Source organism: Neodiprion virginianus, chromosome 5 (assembly GCF_021901495.1).
Source record: "Neodiprion virginianus isolate iyNeoVirg1 chromosome 5, iyNeoVirg1.1, whole genome shotgun sequence".
NCBI lineage: Eukaryota > Metazoa > Arthropoda > Insecta > Hymenoptera > Diprionidae > Neodiprion > Neodiprion virginianus.
Genome location: NC_060881.1, coordinates 6121174 through 6149032, shown reverse-complemented (window position 1 = coordinate 6149032; position 27859 = coordinate 6121174). Strand labels below are relative to the sequence as shown.

At 42.7% G+C, this 27859-nt stretch overlaps 1 protein-coding gene across 1 annotated transcript in view; it reads right to left on the bottom strand.

Moving 5' to 3' along the window:
• Positions 1-27859, bottom strand: part of LOC124305321 (alkaline phosphatase-like) — a 236204-nt gene that overhangs the window by 163413 nt on the left and 44932 nt on the right. Inside the window, exon 4 of the mRNA XM_046764612.1 lies at positions 7228-7329. The gene's annotated coding sequence lies outside the window, so the exon portion shown is untranslated. The remainder of the gene's footprint in view (positions 1-7227; positions 7330-27859) is intronic.

Sequence of the window (27859 nt, the reverse complement as noted above, 5' to 3'; positions counted from 1 at the left end):
CCCCATTTTAGAGGGAATTTTCAGTTTTGATAAATGTTTCACATTAGATTCGCATTCAGCGCCGAAAAATGCATAGAAAACGTATAATTGCTCTTTCGTATTAACAAAAGCTGAATCGCGTGAGTAAAAGGGTCAACTCGATCCACTCGAAATTTCAATTCGCATCCAACTTTCGAACGGTGCCTGTGGCTGAATACTTACTCGTAACTTTATTCTATTTTTCTATCACTTCGAAAAGCTGTTCGCGAAACTTTTGGCGCCTTCTTAAGCATGCGAAGTAACCGAGGCAGTAAGTTACTATCGCGTCATCGGGTTTGAACCGCGAAACGGCAAACTGAATCGGAATTTTCATCGTTTCGCGTTGTCACTCCGTTCCATTTCACTTGTTTAAAGTATACGAGCATGCAGCAACTTTCCTCGAGTCGGAAAACTTTCGGCTACTTCATGTACAACCTATACCTATGTCGGGAGTCTAGCTTCTACGTACATAAGCGTATCTATATGCCGCGCCTGTGACCCGTGAACAAATTCGCGCTAGATGCCGAGCTCCTCGGGCAGCTCGAACATGACTTCCTCGATCAGATATGAACGGAAATTCATTTCCCGGGAAGAGTTAGATAAGCTTCAGGGTCCCGGGAACACGGTGTCAGATTTAATATCAAGCCAAGTTAACTGTACGTGTAATTGCAACGCTGCTGATGGAATAATTTTACGAACAATTTCGTCATTCCCTTTCCAGGTTGTTCGAAAACTCCGAACTCTTCGAGGTTATTCGAAAGATGTCGGTGAATTTGGCGTGAACAGATTTTTCACGCAAATTACACAAATTTAGAGATTGCTCAGATATTGTCAAATATTGAAACTTTTGAATCAACTAATTACCGCGAAACTTACAAGACTACTAAAACTAAATTATGCTTGCCAGTTCTAGAAATAAGTTAAAACGAGCAAAACAATGATAATAATTGGCTATGCCTGCAGCTGCAAAATCCAGACCGAGTGCCTTCGATTGAAGCACTTTTTTAGCATCCATCTTGCCGAAGGTAGACGAGAGATAATCGGCACGAGTATGCGCAAAGTGGAATGAAATTAGCTGCATCAGGTATACTCCGGTGGGATGCATGCATGGGATGATATTACGTAACGCCTGAAGCCATCGGCGAGATTTTCACTCTTCCGATTTTCGCTGAAACGGTATCTTCCTTCGCCTTGCTTCTTTTTGTTTCATTATGCTTTTTTCTTTTTTCCTCGTCCGGGAAAGATATTATTTCTCCGGCATTCCAGCGCTGCAATCAACGCGTGCATTTCCGAGCTCTGAATCGCGGAGAAACAATTCCGTGAACTTGCAGCGGTGGTAAAGCTCCGCGGTGCAGGCCGCAAGTTCCGCAGTTGGACGGACAAAGGCCACGCGGTTAAAAACCACTCGGCGACTCGGGGTGTGAACAACTACTCAACTGCCGGTCTCGGCTACGAATATCTGGGTTATACCTAACAGAGCAATTTGCCAACTCGACTGACTTCCGGTTTCCCGTGATCGTTTCAAACAGCGAGAAAACTCCGCTCTCCGTATCTCGCGCTCTCTCGACACTTGTGCCCAAAAGTTGAGCGCACGCGGAGGCTAATCGCAATGTCCATTTTGCAATTATAATCTACGTTGGGATTAAGTTCGCCGGAGGTAACCCAAGTTCGAGTTTGTATTTCGGGGCTTGTACTTTTCGGTAATATATTTTAAAACGAGCCGCTTCCCCCGAATAATTTACCCCTCGAACTCTCCTGCAGGGCTGAGTAGTCAGATAAGCTAGTGTAAATACATGATTTGAACTTCACGGCTTACTCCCGATTGTTTTTCTTTTTTTTGCTTCTTCTTTCTGTTACACCGTTAAAAATGATTGTGAATTTGCTTTACATTTACCGTGCAAAAGAGTCGTCAAATTACGAAATCAGTTTGAAAATTTACAAATCCGACGCAGCGACGTAAATTATTATGTATTTGCTTTATAAATTTACGATGAAAATCTTTGATTTTACTCAAATTTGTGAGATAAGCGCATAGACGTAATTTGAATTTAATAAATTGTGCAGTAAGTTTATTGTACTTGTAAATTTCATAATTTAATAAAAACTCCTAATTTTTAACACGCAGCTTAATTTTTTTCACCCGTCCGAACCTTTGAGCAAAGGATGAAATTTTTCCTCTTATACAGTGGACGTGTAGATAAAATGAAAAAGACTAGCCGACAAACTGAAAATCAATCATTCTCCGATACGCTAGTTTTTGTCGTCAATTTTATTCCGCAATGATTCGCCTTTGGCGACCTGCACGGTTACGAGGTGTAAAAACCTACTTGTAAATACAAATTCACGAGTAAACGACCGACATCAATCTCTGCGTACCCTGTCAGCTCAGCTGAATATTATACGTTTTTATCGGCTATTCATCGAGAGTGTCGAGATGACTTGAGATGCATTTCGTCGAGCCAATGAATAACCAAATTTTTTACATCTAAATTCGTTTGGGAAATATTCAAGTCTAGTGTTAAGTGAAAAACAATTTCGGAAATAATAAATCACCGGTCATTACATTTGGCGGAACATACGCGCGTATATTGTTACGTAATCAAGAACATTACCGAGAGTAAAGTTGTTGGGGAATTTCTACGCGTCGTACACAGTAACGTCAGTGTTATAGTATTCAACATGTCAATGAATCCTCTGAAAAGTATGTACATACGAAACACGTTTTTCTCATAAAACAGAAACGATTTTTCATTATGAAACCGGAGAGAGTGATGAGCGTATCGATCCATCAAAGCTGATGGCAATGTCCGACATTCGGGCTTTGTACGAAGCCGAGTGCTGATCACAATTTTTCGAACCAACAAGGGAGACGATATTTCGTAAGTTTCGTAGCGAAATTGAATACCGGTGAATACCGGTGATAGTTGCTATTTTTGAGATAAATTCATCTTCGGTTAATCAACGTGAATCAATGTGAAATCAACGGTGATGTAAATGAGATTTCCATTTTCTTTTCAAAGTATTTTATAACCACTGGATGATGGAATCATTTTTATTTTAATACTCTTACGTAGGAAATAATTAATACCGAAAGCTCCTGAAATCTAAAGCTTTTTAAATTAACTCAAGGATATTGTTATTCAAATTCGAGTAAAGGGTTAGAGAAAGTTGAAATTTTCTTTTTAACAAGAAAACCCGGGCGAAACAATTTACCATATTCCTTATACTTTACGTTATAAACCCACGATTTAAGGGATATTTGATATCCTTCGTTAATTAATACAAAATTCAACAGAATCGGTAGACTTTCATCCTCTAGTTAGGAACGTAATTGCGATCAATTTGTCACTGCTGTAGTATAAATCAGTTTATACAATTACGGTAGAATATCGGTGCGTGGTGCGCGAATGCGTGCGTGAACCATTATTCAGTGAAACAGTGACAAAATTCCTTCGAGGCAAGACTCAACGTATGAATCACCAGCCTCGAAGCCTTCGATTGACGCAAAATCATCGCCGGCAAATGACTAAAAGATCTCGCAAAAAATTGCAAGAGCGATAAAATCACGAAATTCCACGACTTTCCCAGGTTTTCCAAACAAAAATCTTGTAATTTTCCCTAACCAATTCGGACAAATTGACTACAGCGAATTGAGAAAAATATTCGTATTTTCCGTATAATTTTCATCTATTTTATGAAAGTACGAACTGTCACTTGGGTCAGACTAATATTTAGGAATATTCAAAGTTTGCGGAGAAACTTCCGGAATTTGTATTCGACCTAATTTATCTAAGGCTTAAAAAAATTGTGGAACGTATTTGTATAAAAAAAAAAAAAAGAAACTTATAGTCAACGATTTCTAGACTTTTCGGAAAAGCCTCTGACATTTCCCCGATTATTCCGGAATATTAGAATTCCATGAGATTTCCATGTTTTCCAGAATTCCTTGACCAGTGATTACCCTGTCAAAACGACGCGTGGCCGACTTTGTTTGACCGGTTTCGGAAACAGGGAAAGGCGATACCTTACCTTTACGTAGGTACCTATACATGGGAAAGAACGATTGATCTCACGGCTAATTGTCGGTATCGTGAGTGCACTTAAAGCCGGAGAATAGAAGGTATCCGATATCGAAGGAGCAGGCGGTGTATAGATACTTGAGAATGAAAATGGCCACCCAGCAGCTCTCGCGTTCGAGAAGCAGATAAACCGCGTAATGGACCCTTTGTGCCTCGTGAGGATGCTGGAGAATTAAGTATTCCATTATGCTCGCTCGACAGCTAAACGTACTAGAAAAGCGGCTAATGGTTCGAAATCGGTTGCTCGAGGCCGCCTTTCACGCTGTTTTTTCTAAAACTCCCCATGCCGGGCGGAACAATAACACCGATCAACGCGAATTTTCAGTCTGGGTTCTAGATGTCAAATTTTTCATTTCTTCTACGTAACTGATAAATGAAAAAATAGTTTTATCGTATAAAGTTTGTTTCTGTAAAAACCCGAACGATTTTTCGGATTTTAAGAAAAATTACCCATTTTCTCAAACATTTATTCCAAATAACGATCAAACAAACTTCAGTTTTGCATTTAAATCACTTTTATGCAGAGATAATAATTAATAATAAAATGCAAATGTAAAAGAATCGATAGACAAAGTTTAAACATGAATATTTTTCATACTTCGTGTATTTTCGGACGGACTTTCTCGTATCGAACCACAAACGTGATCTCTCATTACGCTCTGATAAAGTCCATCGCATCTTGGTGAAAACGTTTACCTTCTTCTTCCGAATATGCACGCATATTAGCTATGAACCAAAAACTTCAAGACTTATAACTTATTCGACGTATGGAATCGAAATTTATTTACCTCAATAGAAACTCGAGAAAAAAATTTTGTTGTTGATCTGCGGTAAAGTAATGCAGTTGTGATATCACGAGCAGAAAAGACCAAACGAATATAATTTTCGAAGAGAGTTTTTGGGCCGAACTGAGAATGGAATATTGAAACAGTGCAGTTTACGGCACAGCATAAATGAAAGCGGTGACAGAAATTAATCATCCGACGCGATACGAAGCCGGTGGATTATTTTCCGGACTTGCAAACTCGCCTGTATAATATGTTACGATGTAAACCCGAGGGTGAAAACGGTGACGAAACGACGGTGAGTATAATAAATAAGCTCGGGCAAACGGCGAGTTTCTACGGACACTGAGACTAAACGGGATGCAAAACGAGGCTCGAACCCTCAGCTTCACGCAAACGTCGCGATGTTATCTAAATTCTGAACGATGGACGGGCAATTAAAACTGCCCTCTACCTAACGCAATATGTATAACCTACGCAAACTGCTTAATTAGAGCGTCCGGGTATTTTCGGTGGGTTTTCAGAGGGCTGCTTTCGCACCCCGCAAACTGATTAGGCCGATTCCATTCTCCGGGAATATCCTGCAGGCCGCAGGGCTGTTCCATACGCGTTACGGTGGCGAAGACTCGCGGATATTGAATTTGAAAACTCTGCGGAGGCATCCGTGTTTGATCAGAACTCAACTCGGCCTTCCCTCTACTCCCAAAATTCAAGTGGTCCTTGAGGGAACGGCAAAGTGGTTGGTAAACACGAGGTTTTAACATAATTTTATTTATTCTCTCCTCGTGCGATTAGCTTAAATATTATACTAAATGCTGGTTAGTGACACCGAGTGAGATGTTGAAATTTTGGGGTTGGTCGCGATGCACGCAAGAGAACTTCGCACGCTCGTATCGTAGATTTGAGATCCATATCGATCTGTGCACAGTGGGGTGGTCCTTAAAAAGGTCTTTTTTGAATTTCGATCGTAAGATCCCCCCTAAAATCGGCTCCACATAATTCAAAAGTAACTCCCAATTGACCTCTTCAAGACCAAACGTCTTGCAATAACGTAGCAAAAGACAAATCAGGAGTCTTCCCAAAACTATCATTACCGAAGATCCTTTTCAAACCAGACTCATGCAACATACGATCATTTTAGACACCAGACAAAACAGAACTGAATTAATCGCCGAACAAATTAAGACGTCAGACTATATGTATATATTCATATACATTATCTCATATTCAAAGACTTGGAACTTCGGTATAATTAACGTCATTCCATTAGTCAATCGTATAAGTGTATAAAACCGAGCATTGAAAATCGATGCTAAGGACCTCTTATTGTTGATAAATATATATTTAAATTAAAGCGTTGTGTAAAAAGAATTGTTTCAATCACACGTGGTGACGGTTTGCACGGCCCACAGCAACATGATTCCGGATTCAGGCAGGCTGAACGAGAAATCGAGACGAGCGGATCATCCAAGTTCGCGAACCTGGACACCGCAAAGTCTGTAAATCGAGCACGAGTCGAAAATCACGCAGCGAATAAAACATTTCTCGCGACGTTCGTCCACGAACGTTGAAACGATTAAAGTGCAGGACGCCTGATTACCTGCAGGTGAAATTAATTTCAGGCCTGCCTGATCCGCGCCACTTGTTATAGCCGACTCATTCAATATCTTCAGCTACGATGAGGTTCGAAATTACGGCTATTCCATCCTACAGGCGGGGCTCGCGGAAGGGTTAATCCCATTCGGTCGGATTAGAGTGATTGACAAGAAGCCTCCGTTAGGCAATCTTTCACCACCCGACACCTTCCAAATGATAAAATCGAACTTGATGGTCCGATAGATTCCGTCATCCGCGTCCCGACTTGTAACGATAGGCAATTCGACGATCTTTCAATTCGGTATCTAGAAAGCCGGGCAGGGGGATGGAAAAAACTTGAAACTGTTATGAGAATCATCGCGGAGCGAGGCGACAAGTTTCGCCTTGAGTACAGTCGGATGTTGATTGGATTGTCGAATTCTCGCGATTCGAGATCGACAGGCTGTTCCGACAGTCACATCGATCCTCGCGCTGTTTCATGGTAATCGTTCCATGGTAATCCAGCATTCCATTTCCCCGAATAATGGAGTCCGATGTCTGATAACGCTCGGCTTATCCTTCGATCCTGCACGAACAGCCGCGTTGTATCAATCGACACCATTTTTCAACGAACGTGTAGCCGGGTTGTCGACGAATGCAGGACGGCAATTTATAAACTTAAATCTGCCACTTCGATCATCCGAGATCAAAACATTTTCTATTCATAATTTTAAAGAATCAAATGGAGGTGGAAAGAAATTGTTACTCACAAATTTTTCCTTCCGACGAGGTTCATCTTGTATCCGAGATTCAGCTTCCCAGATAAGCTTCATCGTCCGACTCGAAAAGTATTCGAGATGTTCGAAGGAAACCTGCATGAGAAATGAATCATAGACATCGTGGGCAAGGCATAACGGTTTAGTTAACTAAAGCCAACTTCGACTCTCTCCATATTGTTCGAGAAATCGTTTGAACGAGCTTTCATAAATAGAATACAGAATTGAATTCGAACGGATAAAACATTTTTCAGAGGAAAAACTTTTACCTTACGTTACAAGGCCGTGTAGCGGGACGGGAGATAAAAAGAAAATGACACGATCAAAGCGAATTTGAGAAAAAGAAAATTCTATTCGTTCGACGAAAACCTGACACATAGCCTAAGCCTAATCCCAGGCGGCCTGCGGAGTGAAATAAAAAAGAAGATTAGATTCCTCTCGGAGAGTTCGAGGAAGCGCTATATAAAAAACGCCGCAGCCTCGTGTACGATGCTGGATAGTCGAAAAAGGAGAAAATAAAGAGGGAACGGAGAATCAAATTGCAGATGGCGCAAGTTTCGCGGGTCAGGGGGGTAAAAGCAATGCGTTAAGTGGCGATAGTCGGTCAGAACTGCGGGATAATAACTCGAGTGGGGGCCTCGAGGGCCGCAAGGATCTCGAGGATTCGTAGCGAGGGAAGAACGAAGGGGTGAAACATGGGGACGGGGGGGAGAAGAAGCGGAGTTGGACGTGTTGAACGAAGTATGATGGAGTCGAGGTGCTTTCGCGGCGGAGCCGGGGTGACTTATGGTTTGACGGGGAGGAGATGGAGACGGTTTTTGCTAGATATAAGACCGGCGGTGTAGCTCGGGCTGCCCTGGCAGTTCCACACTGCGCGGCGTCCCTCGGGGGTAGTTTCCACTAAATAACACCCCGCCGGGCGCCCTCGTGACCACGAGTGTTTAGCCAGAAGCCCCGGTGCTTCATTCCCAGTCGCGCAGGGTCAACGACTGCCTCCCCTCATCCCGCAGGGTTTATATCCACGAGGATATATCGTGCGAAAGAAAGGAGAGAGGGAATCGTGCGAAGATGGAACGAGGGAAGGGAACGACGACTCGCGAAATTTAAAGGGTAATGGAATTATGGACGCGTATATACGAATCGCGTCCGACGACGAGGTGAATTCGGAGCTCGCCAAGGTGCGATCTGAATTTCGAAGAGTCTCGATCCGCGGTTTTTTATACACAATTAAGCCCGCCTGGTAACAGGGTGATCCGGGACGCTCGTCACGTCGCGAATCCTCCTACGTCGTTTCTGCAATCTATTTTATGCCTCGGTCTATCCTTTCTAATCCCATGTGCCACGTGAACCGCTCGGCTCTGAAGGAGCGAAGGGGGAAAAGTGCCGTAGGCACTTGTGAAATATGGACGCGTCAAAGGGGTGGTAAATAAATATAATAACAACGAAGGGCGTTTCACTGCGAGACGGGCGAAGATAAACCTTGGAAATTAGTTAATCTCGTAATCCGCGTTGCGTGAAGTGACAGGAATTAAATATGCAAAATAACCTTATAAAATTGAGAGGGTGTATTGTACGGTCAAGTTTAATTGATTTTAACGAACTTAATATTCATTCGGCACGGCAATCAGCGGAATCTGTATATCCTATACCGAGTAAAGAGCAAAAAAGAAAGTATGAAAGATTTATCATGATATAATCCTTCCACCACGGAGCAGAAAGGACCGGGCTATCGTATTCATTTATGGTATCAACTTTGGGACGGGGAAAAAGTTTGCTCGTACCGCAGCCGAAGAAAGTGTCGGGTGGCTGTTAACTTGATAGAGACCCGCGTTCCTTTTCTCCGCTTTATTTTATGCGATGTTTTACAGAGCTACATCCGTGCCGCGGCATCGGAAGCCACAGAGGCAATAGATAACAGCAGCAGCGATAGTCTCCGAAACTACTTTTCCCACGATTACATTTCCCCAATCCCGCGATCATCGTTCGGTAATGGAAGCCGCGTGTTCGGGGGGGTAAAAGAGTAAAAGACGCGTGATTCCGCGTTGGGTAATTTCCCCTTGTGCTACCTTCTACCTGTAGGCACCATTCCGCGTTGCGGCGAAAGAAAATATTTTTCCAACTCTGCAGCTGCGGGAAATTCGTCCAAGGAGTGCTTTTCAAGGGAGCGAAAGGGGCGAGGTGTACCTTCGCGTATTTCGAACGTTCGTTCGAGGCGAGACTCGAGCCGGCAAACACAGGACGGAGAAAATTTCACCGCTGGAATTCACCGAGTGAGATAATTTTCCCCCCAAAGTTCTCCCGCAGTTCCAGGTTAAACACCCCGCACCCCGTTCAACTTTTATTTATATCGAATTACTCTCTTCTTTCCGTTCCTACAGCGCCGGCTGTACGGTACCGAGAACTTTTCAGACCTACGGTATTCCCGCATCTCTGAAATTCACCCTCGCCGAGCGAAATAACAGCGCTAAAAGACGCCCGAGGCCTAAAAAACGCTGCGACGAAGACGGCGGGTCACGCTTAGTTCCTCTTCCTGATTTCCACTCCGTCGTCGTCGAGAAGCGAGGTTTTGCCCGCTTTGAAAAACGGCGAGGAGGTAAAAACTTATCCGTAAAAGATTTGCCGGCTTGAACGTCGTTTAAAAATACCGGTCAACGCAAATTTTGAATCTGGGTTCTAGATGCCAAATTTTGATTTCTTCCACGTAACTGATGAATGAAGAAAATAGTTTTATCAGGCAAGGCTTATTTTTGTTGAAACCGGAACGATATTTCGGATTTTAAGAAAAATTACCTATTTTCTCAAACATTTATTCCAAATAACGATCAAACAAACTTCAGGTTTGCATTTAAATCACTTTTATGCAAAAATAATAATCAATAATAAAATACAAATGTAAAATTGATAAACAAAGTTTGAATGTGGATATTTTTCGTACTTCTTCTATTTTCGTACGGACTTTCTCGTATCAAACCCCAAACGTGATCTCTCATTACGCTCTGATGAAGTACATCGCATCTTGGTGAAAACGTTTTCTTTTTTTTTCCGAATAGGCGCCTGTATTATCTATCCACCAAAAACTTCAAGACTTGTTTATCATCGTAAAAAAGACAAAATCAGACTTTATAATAAAATACTTTTGGTTATTATTCGATGCACAGAATCGAAATTGATTTATCTCAATAGAAACTCAAAAAAAAAAAATTTTTTTTGTCGACCTATCGCATAAACGGCTCGCGATTGGTGAGAGTCGCGGAAAGAATTTTTTTTTTTCTCGTTCCAGTTTGAAAACAGACGGTAAAACAGTGCGAATTGTTCGAAAGAGTGCATCGCGCCAGAGACTCGAAGGCGTAACGACGGAAACGACAGAAGTGTTTTCGCGGAAAGTCGAAGAAGAAGCACTTCAGTCTGCAGAGAATAGAGCGGGGTGGAATTCAGGAGCAAAGCCCCAAGCCTTTCCTCCTTCAAGAAAGACAAGATATGCTTGCAGATATTCGGCCCGCGGCGTGTGCGCTGCAACGCGTTTCGCGAAATCCAAAGCGAAAGAGTTTTAGGAATGCCGAGTAAGCCCGGACATTAGGAGTGGCTCGATGTCCCGGATGAAACGCGCCGATCCTTTCCTGCACTCGGCTTCTACGAAGGTAGGTAGAAGAAAAAGTTACGCTTGGTTGAACGGCGAAGCTTTAAGCTGCTGCACAGGTGCCTCGACGTCCTCGTTCGCTGCTTCTTCGTGCCAAGCGTAACTGCACCGAATTGAGAAAGCGCGAACGTTCTCGAAGTGTAAAAAGATGAAAGCTTGCGCCGGATTGCGGATGCGAAATATACGGATTCCCACAATCCTATGCAACCGGTGCATGACGTAAAGAAAACTCCAGGGCGTCGTGAACGGAAAAGCTTTAGCTTTTTGCCGGAAGCACGATCGTATCGACGTTTATTAAAGGGTAACACCGCTCTAGGATTTTCGAATATTCGATAATTTTTTTTGTTCCCTTTTCTCGCTTGAAAAATATTTTAAGGTTATAAAAACAATATCCAGTTGGTCCTGTAGCGAGTGATTTTTTTTAAAAGGTTCAATTATCGATTTTGCCACAGTGCTTCGGAGCGGGCACTGAGTGCTCGTGAAACTTTAAACGCATTTTTCTCGAAACTACTTTTATCAAACTGGGAGGACAGATTACTTGAACACCGTTGCATTAATCGATTTGAAATTTTACATGCAGAGCCACTTTTTTTTTTTTATTTTAATGTAAACTTCTTTTTTTTATCAACAATTCACTGCTTACCTTATAGCTAAATGTTAATTCATATTTCCAAAAGTTTACCATTTCATGCATGCGCGTTGAACCATATCAGATGTGTAATCACTCGGTATATATTTAGATGGGTGTTGAGACATCTCAGCGAATGCTATATAATATAACAAAATTTTTACCAATTTTAAACAGTTCTTTCGGTATTCAAGATACGAGTAGTAATGATATTCACGTTTACGTACCCGCCACTTGAAGCCGGAAATGACGGAAGTTTTGAAAAGTTATTTCGTTAAATTTCTTGAACATCATCAACGGAAATAAAGATACTTTCACATTTTATGCTTGATAGAAAATGCGGGAAAACGAATTTGTGATTGACGAGAAACGTTGGATCCAGGTCAAGGAAAAGTTGAATTATTTCAGTAACGTTTGTTGCAACGGTTCACTCCGCTCCGCAATTACGTCTGAAAAATCTGTTACTCCGGTAATTTTCCAAATGGTCCCAGATCAATTTCCATACTTTGTTCCTTTCAACGTAAATTAATTTAATGTAACGAAACGTCGCAGGGTTTAACCTCCGGCCGAATAAAGTAAAATCGAGATTAGGCAAGAGAGCTACGGTTGCTGCATAAGCAGGACATCGCAGGACGTCCAATCACTCAGGACTTCGACCAGTAAATTTCTTAAGCGCGCTGTAAGTTTCCGTGCAGGTCTTAAGGTCCGCCAAAATGAAATGGCAGGGTTTTACGAAGGAAGATCTGCCGAGTAGGAGTTGGAAGAAGTTGAAGCGGATGGCGAGACGATGGAGTGAAGCGAAACGTTGAGCAAGTTCCTTATTCGAGATAGCTTCGCTTAATATCGTAAGAAGTTGTAATCTGAACGGAAACAAGAACAAGAATACACACCGAATCCCGGAGCGAGGACGTATTGTATCGCTTTGTCAGATCTAACGAATACCGATTTCACGCTACTCGAATTAGCCTCATGAATAGTTGTACAAACTTGTTAACTATTGAGGAGTTCAGCGAGTTGTTCGTGAACATGATCCCCGACATTTGTTTGAAGATACCGTACGCTTCAACCCTCTGCAAGACAGATTTTCTCCCATATTTTCAAAGAAGACACTCTAATCAATCCCAACGCTACGTCATGTCATCCACGTACTTCCGTAAGAACGGAAGATGTTCAAACAGATAATCCAAATTGAAATTAGAAGTGGAAAACCGCTAATGGAGCTGTTCTGGCAGAGCGATGTATGCGATTAATAGACATTAACCTTAATGATCATGAACGCAGAGTCAAAGCTAACGAATGTTTCGGAGCTCGGTACGTAGCGTTTGTTGAAAGTAGATATAGAGAACGGAATCCTTGACCAACCCAGCGAGGAACTGTTTCATCGATTAATTCTCCGGTCTCATGCGAGAAAGTGTGTTTCAATGATTCTCAGAGCTGGTTAAGCTCGGTGGTTTTCTTAGTATCCAGGTTCCCTTATCCGCTTGATATTACATACAATTCTAAGGACGCAATTTCTCTACATCCTCCGTGAAGGGAATGGAGGAAAAGCAAAGTTCGCAACTCGAGTAAATTAGACGATTCCTCCATGTCTCAACGTCCTCGAACTTTCGGAAAGGATTCGTTCCCGGAATGACAAAAGCTTTTCCGACATAGGTAAGCTTATTCATCCAACCCTTTCCACAAACTAATGACAAACTGTTGTACGTAGCCTCCAAACATGGTATGTGCAAACACACCACCTAATAATTAAGTTCTCAATCCCAAGTTTGTACGCCTGGTGAATGTTTACTCGTGTACCCCAATAAACCCATTGTTTCGATGACATTATACTTCCCTCAAAAGGAGTTGGATAATCATTTACAACTAGAAGATCGAGAAATCTAGAATCTCGCCTTAAATACAGCCATCGAAGTCATTAATACGCGCCCCTGTATCATCTAAGAATAAGAATACGTCTTTCCGCGCGGAGTCGATGACCAAATCGCTCCAAGTTCCTGCGATGTTTTCAAGTTGCCTGGACGTATATACGCCAGTTTCCAATCACCCAATGCTCGTCTGGAAAGTTGTCAGGAATTTATATTCTTGCTGTTCTCAGTTGAATCGCTGCTGCTCATGGCTGGGGTCTCTTTGTACCTCGGGCACAGAGAGCGACACGGAGTTGGTAGAAATGTGTAAGATGTACACCTTCGTTGCGGCGGAAGGCTGTCGACCTTAATTGGAATTGGCGCCTCGCCACACCGTTCGAAGACGACCGATGGTATGGTCGACTCGTTTAACAGAGCTTCATCGTGACACTGGTGTCAAAGGAACGCTGGCGCAACTTCCTAGATCAACGCCTTGCTCTCCCCCGAGTTCACGCTTGTCTCTGCAGAAACATTAAGCAGCGCTCATAAGTCCAGGGATGTGTATGTATATGGGTCTGGGCTTTCGGTGAGTACGTTTATGCCGTAACTACATCCACGCTCGGAGCCAGTGCTTAATTACAGCGACGTATATCAGCTCTTCCATCTAACATTTACGAGGTCTTCAGCCGGCTAGCCCATACCCTGCAGGGTCCTTACAGGATGAGGAATTAGGATCTCGCGTAACGACCCGCGGAGATTGCATAATCGGGCGAACCAGAAGAAGGATGAAAGAAGCCAGAGGAAAGAAGACAAGAAAAGCAGCAGGCAACAGAGATTCCGTTCTAAGGCTTCACTTTTACGAGGATGGAACTTTGACGCGTGGTGAAATTTTGCGCGGGACGATCGGTCGATATATGACCGTTAAAATTGAAAGGGCTGGAGAAGGGAGAAAAAATCTTATTCATTGGTCGAGAGGAGTCGATACGGTTCAATAAATTTCTTCCATTCGCTTAGCCCTCGCATGCTGGAGGGAGAAAAAAAACTTCCCCTGCGTTGATATCAGTTCTCTGCCACATCGGAAAGTTCATAAAACTGCGGTAGGCATTCGTTCAGCCTGCACGCACACTCGAACAGCCTTGTCTATAGCGTAGCGCGATTGCGTGAAGTTTATCCACCACCAAACATATTCAGCCTCGCAAGCTTAAGCTTAACGGTGCAAAGCCGAATCAGTTCCATCGAGGAATAAAACAAGCTCCGGGATGAAAAGGCAAGCCGGGAGTAGAAAGCGCTGTCAATCAATGAAAAAGCGGCGACTCCGAAGACTCCGTAATGCTCCTTCGTTACATCTCTTCGGGGATCCTGAGCCAACCGACCTTTCTCGGCCCCTGGATCACACCGGATTTTCTCTCGTTTCAACGTCCGCGTCAGTTGCGCGTCCTCAAAATTAGTTTTAATTGACAATTAGGTGAGAGTCAGGAATGCCGCCTCGTTTTGTCAGTTTCGCTCATTTTATCTACCATACGCGAAGCGGATCGCGAGTATCGTTCATGAGCTCGTCCCACCTCGCTTCCTCTAATTTAGCAACTAGTACGACTACACAGTTCCGGGGTTTCGTCTGAGGGGGACAATCACCGAGTTCACTTTTTCCAATATCATCGGTGCAGAGCGAGGGACGGGAATCTAAAATGGTGTCTGAACGACTTGCAAGAATTGCTTCTCTGTCGAGGTGATCCTTTTCTTTCCATCGTCTTCGGTGAAGTGGCTTCGCCGTGGATCGAAGCCACCCTCTGATCCTTTTGTTGCGAGACAGAGTCACTGGCGAAAGTGTCCTCGACGACCCTCCCCGATAATTAATTATCATTAAATACCAAATCCTTGTCATACTCGCGTCGGAGTACAACTTACACGAAAATTCCATCGAGCAATAACCGGAGGGAGAACGGAGGACGTGGTTTGGAATATGATTATACACTCGATGCCGAGAATTCAATTTTTGCCGTTCGAATCCCAAGGAGAAGCTTCATTCGAACAGACACGGAGTCCAACCTCTGGTTCCAACCACCCAAATGGATTTCCAGAAAATCAGCAACAGTGTCAACCGGCATCATCAGGTTATCGGCCAATTAATGACGGGAGCAAGGGAACGGAATTACAGTGGCGTCTGGTCATTTTCCGCTCTTGTATACCCGATACATCTGAATTAAATTCGGCCACTGTCGCACCGGATAGACTGACGGTACAGGGTACTATTTGTCAACTGTATAATCGCGGTGGAACGCGTGGCTCAGTTTGCGTCGATAAACCGTGGTACGTATAGGTAACATATAATAAATCAAGTGAGAACGCGGTGGCAGCGGAGCCCGAAAACGATGACCGTTCCTATGACAAAGTGTCTGGTCATTTTTTATCCTGTGGAGAAAAACATCATTCTCAAGTATTTCCAGTGACATTATAACGCTGCAAAAGATATGGCGAAAAATAATTTCGACGATTCGGTGATAAAGTTTTTAAACAAAGCCGTAACGAAAATCGCTTTCGTTATCGCTGATCTTGAATAATCAGTGCGTCGTGAGAAAAATACGAAAGCCTGATCAATGGGGTGCCCGACGAGTTCCTCGTTTGCTTGGAAACGTTTGTCTACTCTAGCACGTAGCTTTGGAGTGAGAATTGTTATTTACGAGGTCTGGAGGGACGCCGAAAGCTCGAAAGACAGTGGACCACGTATGCGATCAACATTACATACCAGCACATAACCGTTGCGTGTGTATATATATGGTTGGTATATGGATACGCGAAAGGGGTTGAGGATGCGATAAAAAGTATGTAGCTACCACCCCGTCTCACCTCCTTTTCGTTGTCATGTCGTTTTTTTTTTTTTTGTTTTTTTCTTCTCTTCTCTCACTTTCTATCTATATTTTTTTTCCTCCATCTCTTACACGGTCCTTGTTTTTCTCCCCGCTTTTCCCTCTAGTGGCCCAGTTCTCGAACAAAGTAAAAAATAATCGTGAAGATAATAACAATGATAATGATAATAGATAATAATAGTAGTGATAATAATAATAATGATGATAATAATAATAAGACGCTCGACGAAGTAAAGCTTGGCGGGTATTGTTGCCAGGGAGTCGCTTTCAGCCGCAGAAACTAAATATTTTATACTCAAGGCGATCGATCCAAGGAGAAGAATTTTTATGCATGCCATGACGTACGACGAAGCTTGAAGGTGAAATATCGTGAGAAAAATAAGAACAGCTTCAGCTATAATAGATCGTCTCGTAGGAATTATTTATATTTTCCATTGTTGTTGTCGTCGTATAATCTGTAGCTGTAGAATGGCTTTAAAATGCATTTTACAGAGTCTTGAAGCTCCGTCGAAGCTCCTTGAATAATAGACAAATTTTATGAAAAATGCTGGATGCGCCTACTAGACGGGAATTTCGTTTTCACCTTGTCTACAAAAACCGAAGAATCGACGTCGGTACGAAGCCCGAATAAAAATCCTCCCGACAATTGGACTGAATCTGACGAAGCGCCCACCCTCAAACTCGGTCTGACAGTCTGAAGGTGCTTTTTTGAAAAGAGTAAGTGAAGTGTGTAATTTGTAAGCGGATGAACGTAGATCTGGTGAAAAATGTTGAGAAATCGATGGAGATTTAATACCCCCAAACTGCGAATCCCGATTTACGGATAAACCGAGAGGAGAGAATTTCATCTCCTTTGAAAGATATATGTTATACGAATGATTAAATTAAAGTTTAACTGCGACGTTCGAAATCGTGGAGAAAAATATTTTGAGGATGAGAAACAAAAAGACAACTGTAATAATAATAAGAAGGAAATCCCCGGTTCGTGTGTATTGTTAGTTTCAATCGAACAATCGTAAGTTTAGGAAGCTTTTAAGCCTTACACTGTTACGGAAAAATATCTCAAAACACTCAAATTCTTTTCTCATGAGAATTTAGCAGCATTATCTATGAGTCGGATGATCCGAATTCACCGCGAAATTGAGGTATTCTTTTTCTATCGGGGCAATTATACCTGTACGATATTATTCGATGCCGTTGGATGTTTAAAGAAGAATGAGAGTAACGAGAATGACGATCAAAGTCCGTAAACTTTGTAGAAAATTAATCAAGATAAACCCGGTACTACGTAAAGTCAGTATTGAGTTCTTATCACGTATTTAAATTAGCCGCTCACTCGTCCGAATTCTACACCGTTGAGGTAATGGTAAGTAGAAAAGAGTTGTTTACCAAAGGCGCGAACCAATTTCCACCGGGTAGCCGAATTCAGCGACATGTATAAGAAAGAAACGAGAGAGAAGGGAATTAACAAAAACCGTAGAAAAGAGACAAGAAGCGGGGCGGGGAGGGGAGGGGGGAGAAGACAAAAAAGGAGAAAATAAGAACATAGGTGCTTTAAAGCTCGTTAATCAAAGTGCGGAGGAAGGAGACACTGATTTATGGAATTGCCGTTGCGCAGGCGAACGCGAACCTGCCTCGTCTGGTCCTCTGAAAGTCTGCCAGCATGCCGACTTCGGACACTTTCCGTCCCGCCGGGGACAGAGAACCCTCGACTTCGAGAGTAAAAGGGGTAGGTGCCTCGATCACAGAAACCACCATCTAAGAATCCTCCCCTCCGCTCATCGCTGTCCGGTGAAACTGATTGTTTCCTCCCGCGCAAAACATCAAGGCGGGCAAGAAAACTGCTAAATACGTCGTCGACTTGTACACACATATATGTACGATGTGTATGAATGTGTATGCGTGAGGACACGGTCTCTGACGACACTTTTTGCCACTCGAGATTCTGATCTCTCACAGATTTCTCCCCCGAGTTTCCCAATGCGCGTTTTGCGAAATGTCTGTATCTAAGAAGAGTGTTAATTGGGTACAAGATTTTCATTCAAGTTTCTACGTTTCCTCCCTGGAATTTTGCCGGTCTTGCCAAAATCAGTCAACAAAACATCGTCTGTGTAAAGATACAAAATTAACACTGCGCATTAAATTGTTACCTCAAGGGGGTAGTCTCACATCTCAATGACTTTTTTTATTTTCATTCTTTTTCATAGGAAGATGTATTTAAATATTTTCAATGGAACAGATGAAATTATGGAAGTATCTGAATTCTTGATAACGTTGCGAAGAATCCTGTATCATCGTTACGCCAAACTTCTTTCGTAAAATTTAACGTTTACATCGGTATACAAAAAAAAATGTCCTAACATTTCCCTAACATCCGGGTTTTTGCCATGTCCATGATTATTTCGAGGCTTACAGATCCCCTCGAATCGCCGAACGCGGCAATATCCACTGCAGCTAGCGAATGGCTATAGACAGTATACATATACGAGTGTGCAATCGAGGTTGGGTAATACCGAAGCGAAAGCATTGAAAGCCGAAGTGCATGCGGCGCGAGTTTTTCCGAGACGCCAAAATAAGCCCCCAGAACAATAAATACGCGGAGAATCGATAGCTCTCTGCAAACTGATGGCGGACGCTCGAGGAGCAAATATTTGTAAGAGATATTAAGTTCTCTCGATGCATGCATGGGATTTGTTATCAATATCGACACACGTATCGCAACGCCGTGTACGATACAGCTCGGTAAGAGAGGCTAGGATCGTAAATCGGCTTATTGTTAGGTACTCGACAACTGCATGCCGGCACTCGGTTACGTGCCTTACACACCAGCTAACTCAGCACATGAACGACGGTGTATGGGTTCAAAGGAAGTGTACCGGAACCGCGATACCGAGGCCACACAGTCCAGGATAGTTAGGTTTGAAAATGAAAAAATGGATGGGCAAGCGAAATTTTTTAGGACAAGTAGAGGGTCGTTAGAGATGCCTAAATCTGCCGGCATCCAAAAAAATTTCCTAGTGCTTCGTCCACCATCTTGAAAAACAGGTAATCGGCACTTTTTTTATTGTAACTTTTTTCTTTTACAGATATTACTAAATTCTTCGAACAAAAGTTCCGGACAATATTTTTTCCCACAAAACTATGAAAAGAAACACGCAAATCCAACCGGTAGTAGCCGAGATATCGACGATTTACTGCTTTTCAAGATGGCGGACGAAGCACCACGAAATTGTGTTGGATTCCGGCGGATTTAGGCATCTCTAACGACCCTCTACTTGTCCTAAAAAATTTGGCTTGCCCATCCGTTTTGTAAATATTTCGTACTTTTCGAGCTAACTATCCTGGACTAACGAGTAAGAGAAATATCGACGTCGATTATCATGCGGGAAACGAGGTTGCGGGGTAAAAATAACTGTCAAATTCAATCGAAAATTTTCATCGAAGCAAAATTATCCCTGTGGTGTACATTCGGACGATATTTCGATTCGACTATACCAGTATCCTTTATCAACAGATTGATCGGAGAGTGATTTTTTCATGACGAACGGATAAACGGTTTTCATGGAATTTCGACGCTTTGAAGAGCTTTTTCGATGATCGGTGTTGAGAACGAATTGAATAAAGGAATTCGGCGACACTCGTTCGTGTACACGTGTAAATATATGTCTGCGGTTCGTAAACGAAGTCGACGTTACGAATATGGGATACAACAACGGGGGGAGGGGAGGGAGGATTCGTAGATACGAAAAAAGAGCTCGATTGCACGTGACAGGATATTTGGACGCCCGTTGAAAAATTCTGCTGCGATATCCGCCCGTCGTTAAAGCAATTTTTCCCCTACCATGCACTTTCGCTCGCTTCCAATTCCGAATTTTCGATCGGCTGAAGCTCCGTCATGGCAGAAATGTCGCGATCTCGTTTCTCTTCCGCTTCTCTACTTTACTGCCAAAATTTGCGGCCGTACTCGCGACGCGTAACTAATAGGATTCGCGTCGTATTGCCGGAAGAATTGATCCTTTCGAAAACCGTCGTCAAAGATTAAAGAGGCTTCCGGTGATGTCGAGAAGAGCGGCCGCGGTCTAACGACATCACGAACTTTGACGGGAGGCCTGGAAGACGATTGTGTAACGAAAACGGAAGGGCGGATACTAAATTTTGAGATAATCAAATCGCAGCGTCGAAATATCCCGCGCGTGTTTGACCTTTCGAAAGAAATCGAAACATTCGATAATACCTGGTCACAATATAAAATATATCACGGCTGTGACACGGGGAATGAATAGTTGAAGTTGGAGGCAGGCGGACAGGCAAACACGTAAATACACGGTTAGTGCTGTGTGTTAGCGCAGTATGCTTGATATAGTCGACAGCTGCTCTGAATTATTTATTCGCTGCCCGTATTTGCTTCCTTATAACAGCATCCACGGTTGGAATGTATTACATAAATCATGTCCAGTCCGGTTCGGAATACTTATCAAGTGCAAGCCGGAGAGAGAAAGAAAGAGAGAGGTACGTGAGGTGGAAGGGGAGGGGAGGAGAAGGGAATGAAAAAGAATGGGGGATGAAAAAATTCGTGAACTGAATTAAAGTCCCCGTGGTGAAGTATGCGAAGGCATGGTGAAAATCGGGACGCGTAGAGTAGTTATAGTATTGCGACCATAACGCGAATGTTGCAGAACCGGGTGTCAGACTGTTGAACGACGGCGTGTTTTTCGTTTAAACGATCATTGTGGAAGAGCTTGGGTAATGTGGAATAACGCGTCGGTGAAGCCGCCATGCGACGCGAACCCATAAAATTTATTCGCGCCGTCCTCATTCGCATATCTCACAACGACCGAAATAATCTGGCGCAGCATCCATCCACGACGACATTCGCATTCCCTGACCCGTCGAATTTCTGTCTACAACCATTCCCGGACCAACGTGCCACCCGTCAAACCACCGGATCTGTTGTACCTGTACCAGCGGAACAGTCGCGTTGAAAGATACGCGACCAGCAACTGGAACGACTACATGTGTCGAGCTTTGAAATGGAACAGATGCCGTGGGTGAAGTGAACTGATTTACCGCAAAATGTTCAAAACACGAATCACGTTAAGTCAATCGAAGATGGATGTGTGATGCCTGAAGCAGAGGAATCAAACTGCGAAGTTTCAACGACGATCAGCTGAGATTGTAATTGCCAAAGAGAAAATTCGCACTGTTTCACCTTCGTTTCCAAGACAACAACCAATTTCGTCGCACCGAGGTCAGGGATCAACTTTTACATTGTAATTACCCTTCGATATTAGGAAGAAAAAAACTTCTGCACAGTGAAAGCAGACCTATTACAATGCGGGCCCGGTACATTTGTACCCTATACGTATCTGGCGAGTGGAATGAATGGAGCAATTTTATCGAGTGAAAGGGGATTTCGAGAGCCATGACGGCGAGCCACTGTACTACAGTATACGGAGAGGGAATTCAATTTCGACGGTAGACTTTGTTTTTTTTTTTTCCAGCGAGCATGAAATCTTGCCTCGACTCGATTCTATTTGCTTCCAATATTATAACGTTATTATAAACTTACCATGTCAACTCGAGTTCCCCAAAGCTGTTCAGCTATCCTGAACGGCTCGGAGTCTAGACAAAAATTTAGACGGTCCGTGAGCTTTTTCAATATCGCTAATGGAGGCGACCTTCACCTCGAGCGATAAGACAAGGCCGGTCTAACGCTTCTGAAGACCGATGCTTCCATCACTTCGTGTTCCCGTGTTACGCTCGGTATAATTTCGCTTTCTTTCTTTTGGCACCATTGGAATAGCGAAACAGGCAAACAAGGTTGTTATACTGTTTTTCTCCGGGGAGTATAACGGCGCGATTCTCTTCCTCCAATCCATCCGATTCTCACATTTAATCTGGAATTTCGTTGTCCGCGGATAAAAACCGCAGTTAAGACCAACCAAAACCAAAACTACCTAAAAAAAAAAGCTGTCTACATGTATCAACTGGGAAGAGTGCAATAAAAATTATATGCACAAAGTTTTCACACCCATTCGCTTTCCAAACGCTTTTGTTTTATCAATCCGCAGGTCAACGCTAACTCTTGCCCCAAAATTTATTCACCGATTAGCAATTACGTTTGATTGCGTGGATTTCGGGTTGATAATCGTTCCGACGAATGTCAATCGACGTTTTATCGTCACGATGATAATGCCGGTTATCCATAAATGAAATTGGGAGGAAGCTGAAAGCTGAAAGCTGAAAGGCTCTATCTAGGTACACGTCGTTCCGTTGGCTTCTCATCAACGGTTTCAAGAGAAAACTTACACGCCGAAATCTAGTCAAAATATCGGCTAAAACTGGCGCAACGAATTGTGTCACGGATTTGGAGACCGCCAGGAGTTGGCCAAACATTTCCCTCGGTCTTTATTGCACCCGGTTATTCGGTTACGTAGGCATGAAGTTGCGTTGAGGGGTGTACAACTTGGACGGTCTAAAATCATACCTACTTTTATGAATTCATAAATCTATCATCAAGCTCGAATCGATAAACAAGTTTCAAAGATTGTGTTAAAATTTCAAGCCGATCGGATCAAAATTGACTGAGAAATCTGCACCGCCGGATTGAAAACGTGATTGTTCGCTACTTGTATGCGCCCAGCCGCCATTTTGCTATTAATTTGAATGAAAAAATTCTGAAATGTTCTTGAAACTGTAAACTGGGTAAAGCCCTCAAACTCATTTTCTTGAAAAAAAAAAAATCCTTACTAGCTGTACCCCCCATCCCTTAAGCGACGCCCGAACATGACTGCGAAGATGACTTACGATTCGGATTTCAGCGCCGAAATTTTAACCACCGACACGTGCCGACGTATTTCAGAGTTAAGCCGCCGCAAGCCCGTTCTCCCAACACCTACACCTACCAGCACCTATCCGCCGCTCTAAATCTCCATCAGTTCCATTCAGCCGGGCGTGCGTCAAGCTCGGATATCGTTGTATACGCGCGACCCGCGAACAAACACCAATTTGCCAATCTAGAAACTCAAACATTCGGTACGAGCAAGTTGAAACCGAAGACCCGAGTTACCGCGCCCTTCAGCAATTATGCTCCGATCTCATCAACTGGTACTGGTTCAAAGGAATTCGTTACGGAGTGTCTGCCTCGTTGGATCTTCGAAGACCATCGTCTCCTTACCGTGAATTACATAATATTACCGAAAGTAGGTTCCTCGAGCAGGCGATCGGTTCCTCTTGTTGACCTTTGGAGCAAAAATTGATTCAGACAACGCTGTTGCTTCGCAAGCAGCCGATCTTACAGTAGTTCGCACATGGCGAACCTAAGTCGATAAATTCTAGTGAAAATAGTCTGACTTTCAGGCGTTACTTTACAATATATATATACTCCGTGGAGAGTGGAACGCAAATTTTCCATTTTCTAATTGCTTAATACCGTATTGAACCTAATCTGATTATCGACGTACCAAAATTTAAGTATCAATTTCAAATACAATTAAAAATAGTCTATCGTTCATCGAGACTTGTGGGAAATATTTATCACATCATCGCAGATAATCGCAACCTGTGGACATTGTTCGTCAACGAATTACATCAACGGTAATAGATCGTAGGTGGATCGTGCCACGATCTCTTAATCTTATTTTCCAATTCAGATAAGTTCATTACACAATAATGTAAGATCCGTTTCACGGTATGCTTATGATTTTTACTTTGACAATTCTATTAAACTTATCCTCGCCCTTCTATTCAATTTAGTCATTGAAATAATATGATTACAATTTCGTAGAGGCAAAATCAATTAATAAAATCAACCGTACCAGACCGATTGGCGCATTTTAAATGAATAATTGCGCGATGAATTAACGTGATGTAATAATTTTTGCCAGGTGATGGAAATCTTTATTTGTAATCTTATAATAACTCTCAAGTTGTGCAGCATTCTTTTGCTAAATAATCGACGCAATTCGTCGCATATGTTTTCCTGTCATCGTCGTGAAATAAACAATTCATCAATCGACAAATGAATTGTCACACCTTCTAATTTCAGCCGATACGTACGTATTTACTTACAGTAATGTACGCACAGGCAGAGTACATAAGCCGTTATAGTTATGCGAGCGCAAGGATTTTGCACACTAATTCCGGGACTGCTGTGCTCCATAAATTATGGCAGAGCATTAATTCGGCGTGCGTGATAGTTAATAGCTTTTACGGGTGATGTAGCATCGCCGCCACAGATTTTCCACTCGCGTGCCTGTTTCTGCGGCATTGAAAACTTGGGTCAAGTGCGTACGTTCGGCGTTCCTTACGGTCGTGATTTTATTTTGCATTCAATTAACAATCTTACGATTTTTTCAAAGTTTAAAAAATTTCTAAAAAAAATCGAGAATTCTCGAGTCCCGCGAAAAGAAAAACAAGTCGAGAAATCAGAACCACAATTCCCGATTCCCGTTCCATTTATCCACCTCCTCGTCCCCGCGAAACCCAAGTTTCGATGAGTCGACGTTATAAGGTTCGAACCTTTTTGCCAAATCACGATTCGAGCTGATGAATCTCGCGAGTTTGAAGGTCATCAAATTTTCCGGTCATAAAACTCCCCTCGCACACTTTTCCCTGAACAACAACAAGCCTCACAACGTCTAACATTTCTCTTTCTTCCGGTTTCCTCAGACTATACAAATAACCGAAAGCCTTCGAGTCGGTTCGAATCCGTGGGTAAAAACTTTCGGCGACTTTCTTAAGAGTATTAGCCTTCAGGTTAAGCGCCGCCTCAATGATAATTAAAACTTTTACACCGCAACGCGATTCGCGACGGCATGAAATGGCACGGGTCAATAAATATCACGGTTCGTTGTTCACACGCTCCATTTGTCGCGGTGTTTTACCTTTTTCCATCGTCAATTATTTTGCATATCCCAGGTCCCGTGACGCAGGAATCGCCTATAATATGTATAAGGCGAAAGCGACGGATAAAAAACATCGCGGACACCGCGAGTATCCGAATGATCCGTCGTCATGGGAAAAGCCGCATGACCCATGGCGCACTTGTTGTTTAAATTGATTCGGAGTGTCCCAATCATCGATGAACGGGCTTGCGGTCGGCCGTAAAGAGACGCTGAGGGACTCCGAATAGTGCTTGACACCGGAGAGGGTGAAAAAGCCGCAACAATGACGTACGCGGACAACGGATGAAAGCTGCGAAATAAATTAACGAGTGAAACGCGTATGGAATCTACCGTGATATAAGCGATTCCAAGAACGGTGATCGCGACTCGGTGACAGCCGCAGGGTGCTGATCGAACGAAGGATCATTTTAGAAAGTTTTACCGTTTCGGTATTCGGCTTGATACAATCAATACGAAAAAGGGCCGATGCCGTTTTTTCATGGAACTCTAATTGAAGGCTCGGGCTTGAAAAGGAAAGTGTAAAACGACGAGGTACCCTTATATCTCTGTTACCGCTGTAGAGGAATTGCTTTTATCCCCCGAGTATTGTATAATCGTATTAGAAGTGAAAGAGTAGAGAACAAAGAGAATCAGAACGTATACCTACATGGACCGCATCCTGCTTTCGATTAAAATTCTACCCTAAACCCGGGCAATGGTAGATAATTGCTTTATTGTTTTTCAACTGGTAGCCTAATCGAAGTAAAACGTGTGTTCTAAACCGCAGTTTTACCCGGACGAGGGAGCGAAAGGTTGTTCGAAACATTCGGAATCGCCTCGAATTTTCATTACACGGTTAAAAGATAGCTAGGTTGTTGATCAGTACCTGGATTAGAGGTATTTGTACGTATGCTACGCTTAAAAAACAATTCTTTAATAATCCGAGCTGTTTTTCAAAGAAATAGTTTGAAAGCTTATATCTATCCCGCAAAAGCTTGACGCGTAAATAAGAATTGACAGTGAGTGAGAAATCGTTTCTTCCAACGAATGATCAACGACGAGCGATGATTGAAAGATGGATTGGTCTTCCGCCAATTTTTGCGGGTTCGATAATTCTTACAAGTTCCATCAATGCTCAACTTCTGCTTCTGCGGTGCAAGTTTAAGCGATAATAAATATTCCGAAGAGATAAATTTCTCGCGAGATCTTCTCTCGACGCTTTGATTTTTTCACGAATATCAATAACGAGATTTCTGATCTTGTTTAACCAGATTTTTCAACAACCGTACAAAGAAGATGAGATCAACATTTGTTCAACGTATTTTCAACACAACGGATCATTATTCTTTGACATTCTATTCGAACTACAATAATGTCCGTCGTATGTTTTCCTGCGCAAGTGCAAAACATATTCACAAGTAAAGCACAACTGGTTCGACGTCGACGTCGAAAAGAAACCCGTGAATAAATCGTTACTCCTTCGATGACCGATCGTTTTATCGAAGAACAATAATTTCTCTAACGAACAAAGCAAGCGAATGTTCAAGAGAACCAAATCGACAGAGTTACTACATCATCCCCTGGATAAACGGTATCTCGAAGATGGGAGTTGGAAAACGGTATCCAAGGATGAATGGAAGGGTTAACGAACCGGAGTAAATTAACGGTTCATTCGTGGCAATGTATCCAGGTTTTCCCAACGGTTCTTCCGGATGTTTTCGCGGGGCGTTAATGTTCGTCGATAATTATTCAGCTGAGAAATATACAGGCAGCGGTGCGTTGCCGGGGAATTCCAGGAGCGCTTAACGTAATGGCGTCGGTGGTCTCGAACTGCGTTATAGCTGGAGGTGCGGGGAGGACGTGGGTGTAATACGAAGGCACGACGGAGAGACACATGGATTTAATAGGCTTAGGCGTAAAACGAGACAGAAGCCAGGACTGACCCATATAACCGAGGGGCCTTTCTCTCTCTAACCTTTAATGGACTCCTCTTTGTTTACAGGATTACCCGACTCGAGTCCTCTGACGTATTAATCAATAATTCATACATGATCTATAACGACACATTAATCTGACATTGGAACGGTTAGTGTACGTGTACAACCCGGTTAGAGTTTACTTTCACGTTATCATCGATCTGTGATTTATTGTTCCTTTCTTTGGCCGTCTTTCTCGCTCTGTGACGACACATCTTTTTCGCACTTCCGTATTTATACTTACTAATCGTTGAATTACGAACGAATAATGGTACCAAAGGAACCCTGATTGATAGATGGAACCCTTTTTTCGATCTGAGTAAGGATTGGAAACCGAATCAGTGGTCGATTACGATTTTGATTACGAAGTGAGGGTTAATTTTTAACGTTTCATTATTTGGATAATCACGTGACTGCTGGCATGGATCTTGATATACTTAACGGACAATACCTCGATCGTGGAAATAGAATTTTATTAAATTTTACCGACGTGCGGTTTGAATATTGCCCTTTCTAAAGGAAGATTACACCCCATATGAAGTTTTTCAAGTATTTCAATGCAAGTTCTTTTTTTTATCTTTGTACACTTTATTACGGTAGTGAATATTCAGTCATATGCCATATTTGTTGAATTTTGTCAATAAACATTGCAGTTTTCTGAAGAGGGCCCCCCTCAGGGCCGAAACGTCAGAAATTTTGTTCTTTTGACCAAACTGACGTACGACATCGAAAAACTTTGCACAAGAATCTACGATAAGCTCGAGAATTCAATCAATATCAATCTATAATATA